This window comes from Camelus dromedarius, chromosome 4 (assembly GCF_036321535.1).
Source record: "Camelus dromedarius isolate mCamDro1 chromosome 4, mCamDro1.pat, whole genome shotgun sequence".
Classification (NCBI taxonomy): domain Eukaryota; kingdom Metazoa; phylum Chordata; class Mammalia; order Artiodactyla; family Camelidae; genus Camelus; species Camelus dromedarius.
The window spans coordinates 97737623-97753132 of NC_087439.1; the positions used below are offsets into that span (position 1 = coordinate 97737623).

Consider the following 15510-nt stretch of genomic DNA (forward strand, 5'->3'; position numbering starts at 1 on the left):
TGTTTACGGACTAAGTGAAAACCTAAATAAAATTCCTAACTTTCTAAGAAATATTAATTACCAAGATTTTTGCTATAGACTGAATGTTTACGTCTCCCGCCCGCCACACATTCGCACGCTGAGACCCTAACCCCTCGCTGTGGCGGAGATAGGAGGTGGGGCCCCGGCTCGCGATGGGCTCGGGTGGGTGGAGCCCTCCTGGGTGGGGTCGGCGCCCTCAGGGAAGTGACGGGGAGCTCCCGCCCCGCGAGGACGCCGAGGACGCCGCGAGAGGCGGGCCGCCTGTGAGACGGGAGGCGGTGCCACCAGCCGCCGAGCCCGCCGCGCAGCCCCCGCCTGCGGTCCGTGAGCCCCGCACCCCCGGCCCGTGTGCGGCGTTGTGCTGCGGCAGCACGAGGTTCAGTAACGGAGGGAAAGTGAGACCGTCAGCGACCTGACCTCTCTCACGCGCTTGGGGGTCAGACCCAGGGTGTCCTGCGGGCCGCGGTCTCCCACCTCCTCGAGGAACACGGTATCTGCGAGTTGAAGTGTTCTAAAGCAGGAGAAGCATGGCGCAGCCCCTGACTTGTTCTCTGAAGGTAACGTGGTCCGCCCACCCCAACAGCAGCCCCCACGAGCGATCCGCTGTGCGCCGCTCCAGAGAGCGCTCGCGTGTCCCTTCCCAGCCCGCCCCCACCCCAGCGGCCCCCCGGACCTGACGCCCAGCATCGGGGCGGCTTCGCTGGCCCTGGAATCTCCGTCAGCGGAGGCGGACTCTTCCGGGTGCGGATTCTTCCAGCACGTTCTGAGCTTCGCCCGGCCGTGGACACACCGGCCGTGCCCACCCCGCACCGCGGAGAAGCGGCCCGGCTCGGGGCTGTGCTGCGGCTTGCTTGTCCGTTTGCCCGTCGGTGAACCTCTGGGCTGCCTCTGGTCTCTGTTACCCGGAAGACTCGAACGTTCTTGTGCCAGCCTTCGGGGGGACACACTTTTTAGTTTCTCTTGAAACTGAAGGGAAACGAGAAGGGCATAGAAAAATAGGTTTTTAACTTTCTAAGAAGCTGCGGTGCAATTTTCCACTCCCATCAGCAGTGTCAGAGGTTCCAGTTGCTTCCGGCTTTTGCCAACACTTGGTATTGTCAGCCTTTTTTATTTTAGCCATCATATTTTTCCTTGATATTTCCTTGATGATAATGATGTTAAGAGCTTTTTCATGTGCTTACTGACCACTTGTATATCTTTTTTTTTTTTTTTTTTTTTTTTTTTTTTGTGAAGTGTCTGCTCAAGTCTTTGTCCGTTAAAAAAAATGTTGGATGTTTGGCTCTGTATTATTAAGTTGCAGGATTCTTTACACATTCTGGATACAGCTCATTTGTCAACTGTATGTGCTGTGAATATTTGCTACCAGTTGTGATTTGCCCATTCCTTTTTTTACATTTAATTTTTGTCTTTATTTTCTTGATGATGCTTTTGATGAGCAGAAGTGTCTAATTTTTATGAGGTCTTATTTACCTTTTGTGTGTGTGTGTGTGTGTGTGTGTGTGTGTGTGTGCTTTCTGTGTGTCCTGAGAAATCTTTGCCTACGAGGCTGCAAAGATTTCCTCTTGTCTTTTCTTCTAGCAGTTTTGTTGTTTCCACTTTTACCTTCAGGTCTACGATGCAGCTTGAATTGATGTCCAATTGTTGGAGCACCGCTCACTGGAGAATTTTACCTTCCCTGCTCAGCCACTCTGGGTCCCTTGACAGAAACCACTGACCATGTGCGTTGGGTCTGTTTTTAGACACTCTGTTCTGATGCATTCATCTTTCCTTTTTCCAGTACCATACTCTTTTGATTACTGTAAGTATCAGTACATTTTATTGTTTTAAAAAACAAGATCTTGTGGGGGGGTGGGTATAGCAGTGGTAGAGTGCATGCTTAGCATGCAGGAGGTCCTGGGTTCAATCACCAATGCTGCCATTAAAACAAAACAAAACAAGATCTGAAGCAAAAGGAAAAAAATGGTAACATGTCTTAAATCTAGTGGTGGATCCATGGATTTTGAAAACTTTCAGATATTTTAAAATGTAATAAAAGACAGATTCCATTCACAACAGCAAAAAACACTTGTAAGTACCTACGAAGAAATTTAACAGTAAGTGGACAAGTTCGTTATAAGAAAAAAACTGTAATAGGTTATGACATAAAATTTACATGAATAATTGAGAGATAGACTATTTTCCTGGAAAGGAAGACTAAGTATTATAAATTTAATGCAATTTCTATAAAAATCGTAATAGAGTACTTTAGGAACTTAAGTTCACTCTCAAGCTAATCTAGGCAAAACCAGTAAGAGTGAATAGCAAGGAAAACTTGAAACATGTCAAAGGAAAGTTAACTAAGGGAAATTTATCTATCTTTCGGCAAATCAATCTGAAAGCTCTGATAATTACAATAATTCAGTACTGGCAAAGGGACGGACTAAAAGATAAGTGAAGTAAAACAGATACAAATGAATTTAGCTTGTGATGAAGGTGGTATTTCAAACCAGCAGGGAATAGGCAGTCCACTTTCTGAACCGTGTTTGTTGAGCAGAGTGTCTGGGGAGGTAAAATGCCGTGTCTTCCTTGTTTTACATACACACACAATTCCAGACGGATTCAAATCTAAACTAAGAATGAAAGCTTCCAGTTATAGGAGAAAATGTTTGCAACATGCATAAAAGACGGTATATCTGTATCCACAACATTGAAATACCTCTGAACGTTAAATCGATGCCTCAGCATGTTTGAGTGTTTGCAAAAGGAGGCATTTGAAATGCTTTGAAAAACAAATAACCAAAAACTTTAAAACTACAAAGCAGTATGAGGCTATAAAAAAGTGCCTTGAGAACGCAGAGAGTTGGGGGTGGCCTCTGCTTGGGTGACTCCCTCCCCCACCCACCCCGGAGTCAGGAAGAGGTCATTCCAGGGACGGTCCTGGCTGAGTGGGGCTTGAAGGAGCCTGGGGTCCACACTCCCACGTGGTGACTGTGTCTGTGTGTGTGGGTTTGCATGTGCCGTTTGGGACAACTTCTCTTTAACCACCTGTGTGAGCTTCCAGTGGCCTCTTGTAACCTCTTCTCACAAACATGGTGGCTAAAATACAACTCGAATTTATCCCGTTGTAGTTCTGCTGCCCACAAGTCCAACATCAGTTTCACTTCACCAAAATCAAGGCGTTGGTGTTGGCAGGGTCCCTCCAGAGGCTCCAGGGGAGACCCTGTCCTTGCCTCCCCTGGCTTCCAGTCCTGCACTCCTTGGCTTGTGGCCTCTTCCTCCATCTTCAGAGCCAACATCGTAGCCTCTTCAAATCTCTGCCTCCATCGTCACATCGTCCTCTGCCTTCTCTGTGTCTAATCTCCATCTGTCCCTCTTATAAGGACCAGGACCCTTGGGATGGCATCTAGGGACCATCCAGACAATCCAGAATAATGTCCCCATCTCAGGACCCTTCATTTAAATACACCTGCAAAAACTTTCTTTTTAAGATGACATTCACAGGGCTAAGACCCTGATATCCTTGGGGTCTCCATTTGGCCTAGTGCCCCGTGTCACTCTGTCTTTTATGCTTAGACGTTAAACTGGAGAAACACGCAGAGCCCACACGTCGGCACGCCCAACCTGTGTGCTTTCCTATCCTGCAGAGGCCGCAGGGCTAGAACCCCGCTTCCCGGTCACCATTGCCACAAACTCACAAGGGTCTTGAAGACAGAGGGCTACTGGGTGGTGGCCCAGGTCAGTGACGTAGCTCTGGGTCATTCCTGGAAGCCTGGGATGGCTCTCATCTTCAGTCCTCCCAACAATCAGGAGCGGGGACTGGCACCGCCAATAAACCCCTTATCATTCAAACAAGCCAAAGTGAATTCCCGCGGAGCCCTGGCTGGTACAGTCCACAGAGGCAGCCTTGGTGACATCTGACACTTTGTTGGGATACTGGATCTCAGCCATGGCAGCAACGGGAACCCCCGGGCAACAGTGAGCAATACCCACCCTCGAGCCTCATGGAGCCAGGGCAGCTGTGGGGGCGTCTGGCCCAGGCGGCTTTAACGGCTCCTCGGTTGAGTCCCGCGGGCGGCAGGGCTGAGAACCGCGGCTTTGGGCGCTGCCTGTGCAGCTGCGTTTGGCTTCTGTCCCACTGACGGGTGATTTATACCTACACCGTTTCACTCTACCAGGCTCCGCGGCTGCAGCCGTCATGGCTTGAACATCCCAGAACTCACCCAGCTGACCTTCTGTTACTGGTCGTGTCATTGCCCGTCAGCTGCTTCACACGGGCCATCGGGGGTGCTTCCGCAGACCCCTTAGGTTACCTTCCCAAACACAGAGTTTTTGTACTCAAGGTCATCCACCTCCATGCTTTTCAGAGTCAGTATCTTCCATCTGTGTTTTTTCCCCCGAACTTGTGTTTCTCTGCTTAGGATGGTGTGCTAGTTATTTTCCTGAAGGGTCCATCAGTCATCCGAGACCCTCTGCGTGCTGACGACCTGCGAGTGAAATTCCTCCGACACAGGTGAGGTGGGTCTGTGGGCAGCAGGAGCCCCCACGGGGCTCTTCATTCCCGCTTCAGCCCCAGAAAACATAGCTCAGGGAGGCTTTAATTCAGACTTGGAGGTCAGAAGATGACTTCGCAAAAACAAAATTGGCAGCGAAAGTGGCTGAAATTAAATCTTTTCTTGGATCTTGGCAGAAGAGAGGCTGACCTTGGAGGAAGGAGTTTGGGGATCAATTCCTTTCCTATTTGTTATTCAGGAGTAGAGGTGAGGGAGACAGGAGGCCAGCCCACACCCCGATCATGGTGCCATTTGCTCAGCTGTCCCCAGGAGCGGGTGTGGGGCTACAGTCCCTGTGGCCACGTTGCCCTGTGGATTCAGGCCTCCTCAGGAAGCAGCCATGGCTTCGAGTCAGGAGCCTGACTCCCCCAACCCACGGTGCAATTTGTGAAGTGAAGGGGCCCTCTGGAGGGGGCATCCCGGCAAGGGTGGAGCAGAGGCAGCCATACACCAGGGGAGCCAGAGATCAGGCCATGATCCGTGCAGACCCTGATGGCGGAGAGCGAGCTCTCTTGGACAGATCAGCGCGGAAGGAGATGCCCTGTGGTCTGAGTCACATTCTGGGAACAAGGGGGGAAAAGAGGTAGGAGCCAGAATGCGACTAGAAATGGTATGAAGATTAGCAGGGCGCCCCTGATGGGTAAGTCCCCCTTGTGAATTGCCACACAGGTCCTGTCTGCCTGGGGCACCGGCCCCTGCCTGACCCAGGGGGACCAGGGCCCTGGCTGAGCTGGAGCAGACCTGCCCACCTCCCAGGGAGAGCCGGGCTGAGGCCCCGATGACAGGCACACCCTCAGAATGACCCGACACCTCTTCCTCCGCGTGCCCACCTGGGCCGGCGGGCGGGGAGCCCCAGCTCATTCCGGGTGTCCGTCAGTGGGTGCACACAGGGTCAGTGTCGGGGGGACGCGGGCCCAGGCCCCTTCTCCTCCAGGCCAGCCCCGCGCTCTTCCCCACTGTGCGTGGAGCTGCCCCTGGGCCGGTCACGTCCCTGCGCCATGCCTCAGTGTTCCCATCCATGCATGGGGAATTTTAAAGCCTGCTTTCCTCGAGGGGAGCCGGGATGGGCTGAGCTAAGTTCTGTAGAGCGCCGCGGACGGGCAGACCCAGTTCCTGCTCACCGCACGCTGGGCTTCTAGAACATACAGGAATCCCACCTCCCACCTGGGCTTTTAGGTTCAGCCCTTCCCAGACGGATCCGGCAGAGGAGGGGCCCCAGTCCCCTCTAGGTCTTCCTCCCACAGCACAAGCTGTGCTCCTGGAGGGACAGTGAGCACAACTATCTTCTCAGGCTCCCGATGGCCCTGACACACCCCCCCCCAGCCTTGTCTGCACCTCCTGAGCCACGTCTGGTGTCTCGGGAGCTCGGCAGCCCCAGCCCAGCTTCCTGGGTGCAGGGGAACGGGGAGAGGTCAGCAGGAGGCCTGTGACCTCAGTCACCCCCACCCCGCACGCCAGATCTGGGGGGCAGAGGCAGCCCCACAGGCATGAGCTGACATTCCCAGAACCCCCTCCAGCGCAGGGCAGAGGCGAGGAGGCATCCAGGCTGGGAGCTGGCCCCCAGGGCTTCCAGCATGGCTGGGTGAAGGTCTGAGCTGGGCCCTCCGAAAGGAGCCTGAGGGGAGGGGTCTGTACAGAGGAAGGGGACATCTCCTGACTTACGAGGGCCCTTCTCGGGGCCCTCTCACCTTCTCCACCAGGAAATCACGTGTGGCCTTGGGCCCCGGGGAATGGTGACCCTCCTGTCATGCCCCCTTTATCCTTTCCCTCTGCCCAGAGGGCCCTGGGACAGGAAGTCTGTGCCCCAGGGGGCTTTGGGGAGGGTGGGAGAGATTCAGGGAGAGGAGGCTGGCCAGGTGGCCGGGGCAGTGGGCAGCCAGCAAAGGCCTTCAGACCCAGAGCTTTCCATCTCAGTGAGGCTGCTTATAAATGCAGAGTCTCGGGCCCCACCCTGCCCTCCTGAGCCAGGATCTGATTTTGGACAGGCCTCCTGCTGAAGCGTTCCCACCAAAGCGAGAGAAGACTGCTGGCCAGTAAAAGAGACCTTCACCCAGCGACACACGTCGCTGGGACCTAGTCTGAATCCCAACTCTTAACAAATCACTTTGAAAAGACATCTTTTAGATGATTGGAAAAATCTGCCTCTGGACAGGCCATCAGATGATACTAAGGAACCGGCCTTAGTGTTGTTAGGTATAATGATGACACTGAGGCCCTGTAAGAAAGTGCCCATACCTTTAGATGCCCGCTGGCGATCTGGGTGAAGTAACACAATGTCTGAGGGGTGCTCGGACACGTGAACATGGGGCGGGGGCGGGTCAGAGAAACGAGGACAAGCGAGGACGGCGGGTGTGGGGGCGGGGCCATGTGCTCTGCTTCTGCGTCTGTTTGCAGGATTTCTGCCGTGACTCTGAAGATGTTTTAAGTTCGTGGCTGTCCCCCGGTGCCCGTGTCTCCTGTCGCTGCCTTGGCTTGTCCCCACAGACTCTGCAGGGGTCACAGCCGCGTCGCTCACACCCAGAGCACAGCCCTGCGGGAAGGTGGGCACTGGGACACGGGCACCCGCCCAGACCCTCTGCAGAGTCGGCGCCTCGCCAGCGGATTCACCCCTGCCTTGGGCTGGACCTTGGGCCAGGGGGGTGGTCCTCTTCAGACCTTCCTGTAGTCCGCCCCCACCACCACCACCCCCCCCAGCAGCCAGCCTGGGTCACTTCTGCCGTCAGGAAGGACAAGAAAGCTGTTTTGAGAGAAGAGGTGAAGTTCCCAGTGGGGCCTCAGTCCAGCCACTGGGTGTCTCTGTCCCTGTAGGGCCAGCAAGTGGTCCCCAGGCTGGAGGGACTCCCAGGGTGGGGCCCAAGCACAGGCTTTTAGAGTCAGGTGGCCTCTGACCCCAGAGCCATCCCCTCCGAGCCTTCCTGTCCTGCGGATCCGCTGGACTCCAGGCCTCCTCGGCTCCTTGCTGAGTCTCCTGCCAGATGAGCAGATTCTCAGGCTGGTCCTGCTGAGCGGGAAAGTCTGGGGATTCTGATACTCACTCATGTTTGGGGCCCTCTGCCCTCCAGACACTGGAGACTCCTTCCTTTCCTGGCCGACTGGCAAAGCACATTCCTTGCTGTGATCTGTCAGTGCTGTAGGTAACGTCCGTGATGCTGTGGGGCTTTCGGGATAAACCCCAAATGTGCCCTCCTCTGTCCAGATTGTGCCCAGATCCGTGGGCCTGGCCCACTCTGCCCTGTAACCCTTCTCCCCATCAGGTTCAGAAAGCCCACCCGGCCGCCGTCCCCACCGGGGACGTGCTCCCTGCTGGTGCTGGACCTCCCTGAGCCACAGCTCACAGCTGCGCCTGTGCCTCCCCGGGGCCGTCTCGTTCATCACCGCTTACTCTCGCGGCTGACACAGAGGAGACTGTCAGTAAACGGGGGATAAACAAAACCGTGAATTCCTGAAGCGAAAGGTCCGCACCTCTCCCAGGAAGAAGTGTGTTGAACGGAGGACAGAAACGCGGCTCTGCTCACAGTCTTGTCAGTGTTAAGGGAAAGCGGTCAGCTCCCTGAGCTTAAAAAAGTCAGTTAGGCATCTTTGTCAGGGTCCCCAAGACCACTGGGGCTCGATTCACTCGGGGCCCCCAGGACCCAGCGGAGGCCGCACTCAGGCTGCGTTCAGGACGGAGAGCGGGAACAAGGCAGCCTCAGTGAGAGGAAGAGGAGCACGGCGGGGCGGGCGGGGGGAGAAGTCGGGGACCAGGCTGAGCTTCCAGAGCCCCCTCCCCACACACGACACGCTCAGTGCCCGCCACCAGCTGTGTGACACGGGAGGTGCCGTCCACCCCGCAGGGCCCCGGGGCTGTCCTGGGGGTGGTCCCGGGCACCCGTGCCTGGTGGGGACCCACTCCCAGGAGGAAGCGGCTCTCACACGAGCCACAGTTGCACCAACCTTTAGGGGCAGCCGGGCCCTCCCGGCCCCCCCCCCCCCGGCCCCGGCCAGCCTTGCGAGCCGGCCTTTCTGAGGGGGCAGGCGGGCCTGCTCGCTAACCCTCTTCTGCACAGCAGGTCGAAAACGGCTCCCCGATGTCAGAGAGAGACAATGAATACATTGGCTCTAGAAACCCCGTGGTCCATGCTTGAGCTCAGCTGCAGCTAAACCCAGCAGACCTGCTCGCAGGACGAGCTGATAATGAGAGTATCAGCTTCCTGCACTTCGAGGCCTACCCAGCGGCTCAGCAAATCACAGGGCGGGGGGGGGGGTTGTTTGTTCATTAATAAATTGGAATAGGAGAGACTGACAAACTCTGAGCATCAAGGCTGCGTCGGGAGTGAATGAGCGTGGGCTCTGACCTGAGCCGCATCCTCCCATCGGGGCCCCACCAATGCGTGGGCGGCAACTCCACTCAGATACCAGCATGTATGAAATGAGTTCAGATACAGACGAAAGCCTGGCCAGGTGAACGTAAGAGAGCATGAGAGGGGCCCAGTGTAAGCAGAGGGTTTCCAGGCATTTGATTTGTTTTAAATTTATTTTAGTCCTTTAATAATTATTTACAATGAGCACATAATACTTTTATCTTCTAAAATTTCCGCCCAAATCGGGGAGGAGGACAGGTTAGGAGTTTGGGAGTATAGACACGCATTACTACATACGAAATAGATAAACAGCAAGGACCTACCGTACAGCACAGGGAGCTACGCTCAGCTTCCTGTAATGAGCTGTAATGGGAAAAGTCTGAAAACACGCATGTGTATGGCTGAGTCGCCCTGCCGTGCACATGAAACTAACGTTGTAAATCAGCAACACGTCAACAGAAAATAAGAATTTTAAAAAGAATCTCAGGCGTTGAACTCATTTTCCCGGGAAGTGCCCAAGAACGACCAAGCTCCCTGTTTTCCGTAGTCTGGCCGCGCTGACTCAAGCAGTTGGCAGAGTCTTCCCACATACTGTGTCTTTCGAGCCTCCTGAACCCCCAGGTGCAGGCGAGTGTGGGCACCCGCATCCCCCGCCGCAGAGAGGACCGGCCAGGGAGGACGGATCAGGGCCCGGCCCCAGGAAGAGGCAGGTGTGCTCACGTCTCCAGACCCCTCCGACAGCGCCCACCCCGGACCCTAGAAATGACCGAGTTTAGGACGTTCTCTGAGGGTCAGACAAGGGAGGCCTGTGGGCACAAGAGTCCCTGGGGACGTGGGCCGAGTCTTGCAGCCACAAGGGCCATTTCTCAAGCTCTTTCCATAAGAGCTGGGGTGTGTTTCGGAGGTCGGGCTGGGCTGGCAGCCTGCCGGGAGGTGCCGGGAGGTGCCGGGGCACTTGGTCACAGCCACTCTGCTCCATCTGTGTTTCCTCAACCTCGCCAATGGGGCTGAGCAGCCACAGGGACAGCTTCCTGTCATCATCGGAGCGTTTGCGTAGCCAGAAAACAACTTCCACTTTTGTGTTTGCTGAACCAGTTTCGAGAGTCATGGGGGTGTGAGAATGAAGAGAACAGCGAGGCTTGTGAAGGAGACACGGATGGGCCCCCAGGGGGGGCCATGCCCAGGTGGTGGGGCCCAGGCCGCTGAGCTGTGCCCAGGCACCGACAGGCAGCGGGCGGCTGGGGAGCCCGCCCGGCCGGGGTGCCCGCCCGGCCATGAGCACCCCAGCCCTCGGCACGTAAGCTGTTGACAGCAAAACCCAAAAGTGAGTCCCAGGTGTTAGGGGCTCCCTGACGCGTCAGCTTTCTGGGCCTGTAAGACAAGTCCCCCAGACTGGGGGCTCAGGGACAGCAGGAATGTGCTCTCCGCCGGCTCTGGAGGCCAGGCGTCCACAGTCAAGGTGTGGGCCGGGACACACTCCTCCGAAGCCTCTAGAGGAGGGTCCTTGCCACCTCTCCCAGCTTCCGCTGACGGCCGGCAATCCTTGGCATCTCTTGGCTTGTGGCCCCGTCCCTCCAGTCTCTGCCTCCGTCGTCACGCGGCCTCGCCTGTGTGTCTGCGTCTGTGCCTGAGCCTCCTGCTCCTTGTCGGGACACCAGTCATTGGGTGGGCGCCCACCTGCCCCAGGTGACCTCAACTTACCTTGATCACAGCAGCAATGACCCTATGATAAGGTCACATTCACAGGTCCCGGGGGCTAGAACTGGAGCATACATTCTGGGGGGACACCAGCCAACCACAACACCTGAAATCACTGAGATCCAGGCGCACGGTGCCTGTCTTCCTGGCACCACGGCGGGTCTGCTGGCATTGGGAGTGCTGGCTTTGGTGAAGGCACACAGTAGCAGGACCAGCCCCAGCAGAGCTGTGTCTGCCCTGAGCAGAAGCTCTCACAGACAACCCCGCCTTCTGGTTTGGATTCCACGGTCAGCTCAGAGAAGAGCGTGATGGCCGTCCTGGCATGAGGGGTGCGCTCAGGTTTGTGGGGGCCTTTAAAAACTCCCTGAAATTCTGAGTCCTGAGGCCAGAGGAATGTGATGAGGGCCCGGAGGCCTTGCAGTACTTGGCACCTGCGTGCCTGGCAGCCCTGGGCCCCCTGCTCACCGCAGCCCTTGAAGCACATGCATCCCGGGCTCTGGTCCAGGCGGGGCAGAGAGCTGCTGAGCCCCACACCCCACACCACCGCCTCCAGGAAGGAGGCTAGGACCCTCCTCTCCGGGCCCCATGAGGAGTCTGCTCGCAACCCCTGTGCAGGGCTCCCAGAGTCCTGAGGATGGAGCCGGGGGACCTGTCTCCTCCGGGAATCCAGAGTGGACTCAGGAGGACAGTGCTGGGTGCCACTCATGCCCCCTGCCCTCACCACCCCCAACACCGAGGAAAACTCACAACAGCCAGGTGTGGGCCTGCCATCAGGGGTGGGCAACCGAGTGCTAGAAGTCACCCCCAAAATCCCTGAAATTCTGGCTTCTGAGGCCTTCCACAGTTCAGGGGTCACGCCCAGACTCCTGGGGGCTGCCCTCAGAGGTATCTCCACGCGGCCCACCCTCCGTCTGGAAGGGGCGTTCCCAGGGCTCCTTCAGCTTGGCAGGGGAGGCCGAGGAGTGGGCAGTGCTTCAGGGGATCAAGGCCTGGACAGGAGAGTCTGGGGTCCGAGGCACCTCTTGGCTTCCCGGGCCTCAGTGGGCAGGGTGCCCTCAGCCCATACTCTCCTGAGAAGGATGCAGATGAGAGGTGACCTGGGTGCTCAGACAAGCATAGGGCCCGTGGCAAAGAGGCGGCTGACCCTGGGGGCTTCCTCCCCGCTGGGTCCTGCCTTTATGGCTAAAGAGGACCAGCGGGACAAGCTGTGCAGTCCCCAAGGATGGAAAGATCACACCCTCTGAGGTGAGAGCAGCTGCTCAAAAGCATCTCTTTACCTCCTTGTAAATTTGGCCAGTTGGTACCCCAGCTGCCCCACGGGGGCTCAGGCCGCGGCGGTGGGAGGGCACTTTGGACACAGCCTGGCCAAAGCTCCCAATTCACAGGGCAGGCTTGGGGCTCTGGGGCCAGCATCCTCTAGGGTTTGCCACCCTTGTCACATCATAAACAACCCAGCACCCCAGACCCCCAAATGGGAAAGGGGCAGAGCCCCCATGAGGCCCCGAGAATCTCAACACACGGGGCGGGCGCCTCGGGAGCCCAGGGATGCACGGTCACAGTCGCTGGGCTGCTCGTTTCTACATGGGCACTCGTTGCTGTGAGTGACTCATCCTTTGTCACCACGCAGCCAGGGGCTGGTCCGCCTGCTGGCCGCTCGGCGCCTGGAGGACCACCTGCACCAGCGAGAAGAGTCTGCTGCGGAATTTCCCGCGGTCCAGTCCTCATGGTTGTGAAAACAAAGCCCTGGGGCCCGCCCAGTCCTGCTCCACCGTGGCCGGACACCGACAGGGCGACCCACGCGGCGTCGAGGCCGGGATCCTGGCCCTCTGCTACACGTGCAAACACCAAAGGCCTGGCGTCCTGCACTCCTGCGCCCTTGCGCCCGGGGGACAGAGAAGCAGCACCCAGCAGGGCGGGGCGGGGCTGGGCGGGGTGGGGGAGGTGGCGGGGCGGGGCGGGGTGTGGGGCGGGGCGGGGCGGGGCGGGGCGTTAACGAATGGTATCATGAGGCTGGGCCTGTGGCACCTCCCGGGGCAGGAGGGGGCGATACCCAGGGATGCCGTGCCTCAGCGGGGGCTGCTCCGTCCGACGGGCTCTGGGCCACCTCCTCCCCGCAGACAGCTGCTCTCACCACTCAGACGGTGACCGGGCCAGGGCACCTCGGGCCTGGACACCCGGAGGCAGAGCTGCATTTCACCCCAGGCAGCCCTGGGGGTCCTGCCGCTCTGGCTGAGGCTGCGGGTTTCAGGCCAGTCCTTCCCTGTCTGGGCTGTCTGTGAAAACGTGAGCAGATGGGATGTCGCACAGGCTGGCTTAGCCATAGGTTTAAAACAGCCTCTGTGGAGACACCAGCGGGTGGAAGGGACGAGAAGCCATCGGTACCAGCAGACAAGGTCGCTGTCCGGCTGGAGCGCCAAGGGGCAGATGGCACCCGCCTGCCTTCACGCCAGGGCTCTGGGGCACGGCGGGGTGCAGACCCACAGGCAAAAGCAATCGTTTCTGCTTTTCACATCAATTATGGAAAACCAGAAGTTAAATTTAGGAGACAGACAGTTTGTGGCATGTGGGGCAGGCAGCAGCCCTGCCTGGAGAACTAAGACACCCCTGGTCCACAGGAAGCTGGGCCTGGGGGGCCCGGGGAGGGGAAGGGCAGGCACCCAGCGCTGGTCTGGACTGCACGCCCCCAAGGCCCCATGGCTGCTGGCCCAGGGCCCAGCCTGGCTGTGGAGGGGGAGCTGGCCAGTCCTCACTGAGCTGCAAGACGTGGTTCCCAGGGCGGTGACCTTGGCATCGGGGCCAACACTGCCTGGCCCACCTGGCCAGGTGGCCCTTGTCTCCAGGACACCGGGAGGGAGACAGAGGTCGTTACCTGCTGCCCTGTCCACTGGCGCCAGTGGCTCGTGGCTCCCAATCTGCTCCCAGACTGAGGATGTGCCTCTCTGGATTGCAGCAGCTCCTCTCGTGGTCACAGGTACCTGAACGCAGGACACCTTCCTGTTTTGGAACAAAGCACACACACCTCCAAGGTTTCCCTGGGCTGCACCCGCCTGCTGACCAGCCAGGGCAGGTCAGCCAAGCCCAGGCCCAGGTTTCTCCTGCCCCTACCACGTGTTGCATGAAGCGAGGTCCTGCCCGACAGGGCAGGCCGGACACAGACAGGGCGACCCATGAGGCACATGGCCTGGCAGAAAGGCACTGAGCACTCCAGACAGTTGCACTGACTCCCTGGAGGGAGGCGAGGCCACAGCTCTGAGAGAAGAAAGGATCAAGTTTCCCAGGCAGAGGGAACAGCACACACAGAGGCACGGGTGCATTTTCCGATCAGAGTGAAGGCCCATGAGCGGGTCCAGGTGGCACGGCTCCCCGGGGAGCGGAGGGCGGGCCCAAAGGGAAGGGGCTCAGCTGCTGAGAAAAGGAGCTCAGGGCTGGCATTGCAGACAAGGAGGCCAGGGCCAGAGCCGAGCCGGGGGTGGGAGGGGCTGTCCTCTGGGGCAGATGGGCCCTCCTGCCCCTGGCAGGCAGGGGATCCTCAGGGAGGAGTGTGTCCCCAGCCCAGGACACAGCCATGGGGCTGAGGCCCGCTGGAGCAGAAGGGTTCACCTCCCATGGCAGGTCCGCTCCTGGGCCAGGCTGACACTACACATGACCCCAGAGGCCCAGTGCTGCCCAGGTGTGACCAGGCCAGCCCCAGGCCCCAGATGCCATGGTGGGGCAGGCCCTGAGGCTGCGGGCTCTATCTGGGTCTGCACAGGCCCTCCTCACACAGGCCTCCAGGCTGTGGAGACCTCCAGGCAGCCCCCTGGGGTTGTCCCCTCCCCTGGGGTCTCAGCTCCCGGGAGGCTGGCGCCGTACCCAGGTCCTCTCCTGACCTGCAGGCTGCTGGTAAGGCTTCTACTTCCCGCCTGCTGTCACTGCTTCAGCTTCAGCTGCCAGATGGGGTCCTGGCCCAGAGTGAGTGCCTGGTCAGGAAGGAGTCAGGGGCGTGAGGGAGGGGGAAAGGGAGGGAGGGGGAGAGAGGGGCATCCACTGGGCCTCCCTGTGCTGGAGAGGGCCAGATGAACCAGTGGCATGGCATGCCTGCCCTGGGCCAGCAGGGACCCCGTTCTGGTCGCCCTCCCTGGGGCCACCCTGAGTTGCTCTCTGTCCACCACTCAGGTCGTGTCCCCTCTGTCTGTTCTTTGGTCCATCAGAAGAACAGAGTGCCACTACCCCAGCAGGGCTGTGGGGGTCCTTGTGTGCTCAGGCTGTGACTGTCCAGCCTGGCTAAAGCTCATGGAGTCCTCGAAGCCCAGGGACACCAGACAAACCCAGACCAGGACAAGTGCTGGACAGGGGGCTCTGCTGAGCTGCGGAGCTAGTCCCCGGGGTAGAAGGTCACATTCCGGTCCCGGGGGAGGTTCTTCCATCCTTGTCCACTATGAAGCTTCTGTGAAAGCCAGGACACTTCTCTGGCTGCGGCCCGGGTGTCAGACCCATAAGGCAGAGCAGAGTCCGTGGCAAGCTCCCAGCCGGCCCCCTTGAGGACTGTAAGAAGCGTGTGGCTGCTCAGACAGCGCCTGGTCCGGGCCGCTTCATATGCTCACCCACGCCGCTGGGCTCCTCCGGCGTCCCGCGTCCCAGCGGCTCTGCTGGGCAGGGCGCCCTCGCTGCCGGCTCCTTCTGCGGGGAGCCTCAGGTTGCGTTTACTCTGCCACCTGTTGACTCCGTAGGTGGGGAGGCTCCCCAGTGAGCACCCCTCGGTTACGTGTGTGAAGACTGAACGTCAGGCCCTCGGCTTGAGGGGCAGAGGAAATGCTTCTTCCTGAAGGGTCAGGACTGAACATATCCTCAGTGTGTGCCCGTGTGTTTATACACACGGGGCACCTGTATTTTCTAAACTGAGTCTCCATCAGCCAAGCCTGCGTCTGCAGACTACGGCCCCT

At 58.5% G+C, this 15510-nt stretch overlaps 2 long non-coding RNA genes across 3 annotated transcripts; one reads left to right on the forward strand and one right to left on the reverse strand.

Annotated features, from left to right (window-relative positions):
* Nucleotides 1–351: 351 nt before the first annotated feature.
* Nucleotides 352–8780, forward strand: LOC116153158 (uncharacterized). 2 transcript variants are annotated; one of them, XR_010380756.1, is made up of 5 exons: nt 352–578; nt 1630–1819; nt 4419–4510; nt 6945–8071; nt 8600–8780. It is a non-coding gene; the product is annotated as an uncharacterized LOC116153158 (long non-coding RNA). The 2 variants fall into 2 exon arrangements; XR_010380755.1 differs by lacking the exon at nt 8600–8780 and having other exon boundaries at nt 6945–8416.
* A 3786-nt stretch (nt 8781–12566) lies between these two features.
* Nucleotides 12567–14575, reverse strand: LOC135321180 (uncharacterized). Its single transcript, XR_010380758.1, has 3 exons — nt 14458–14575; nt 13458–13582; nt 12567–12861 (listed from the first exon to the last, which is right to left on the reverse strand). It is a non-coding gene; the product is annotated as an uncharacterized LOC135321180 (long non-coding RNA).
* Nucleotides 14576–15510: the final 935 nt, after the last annotated feature.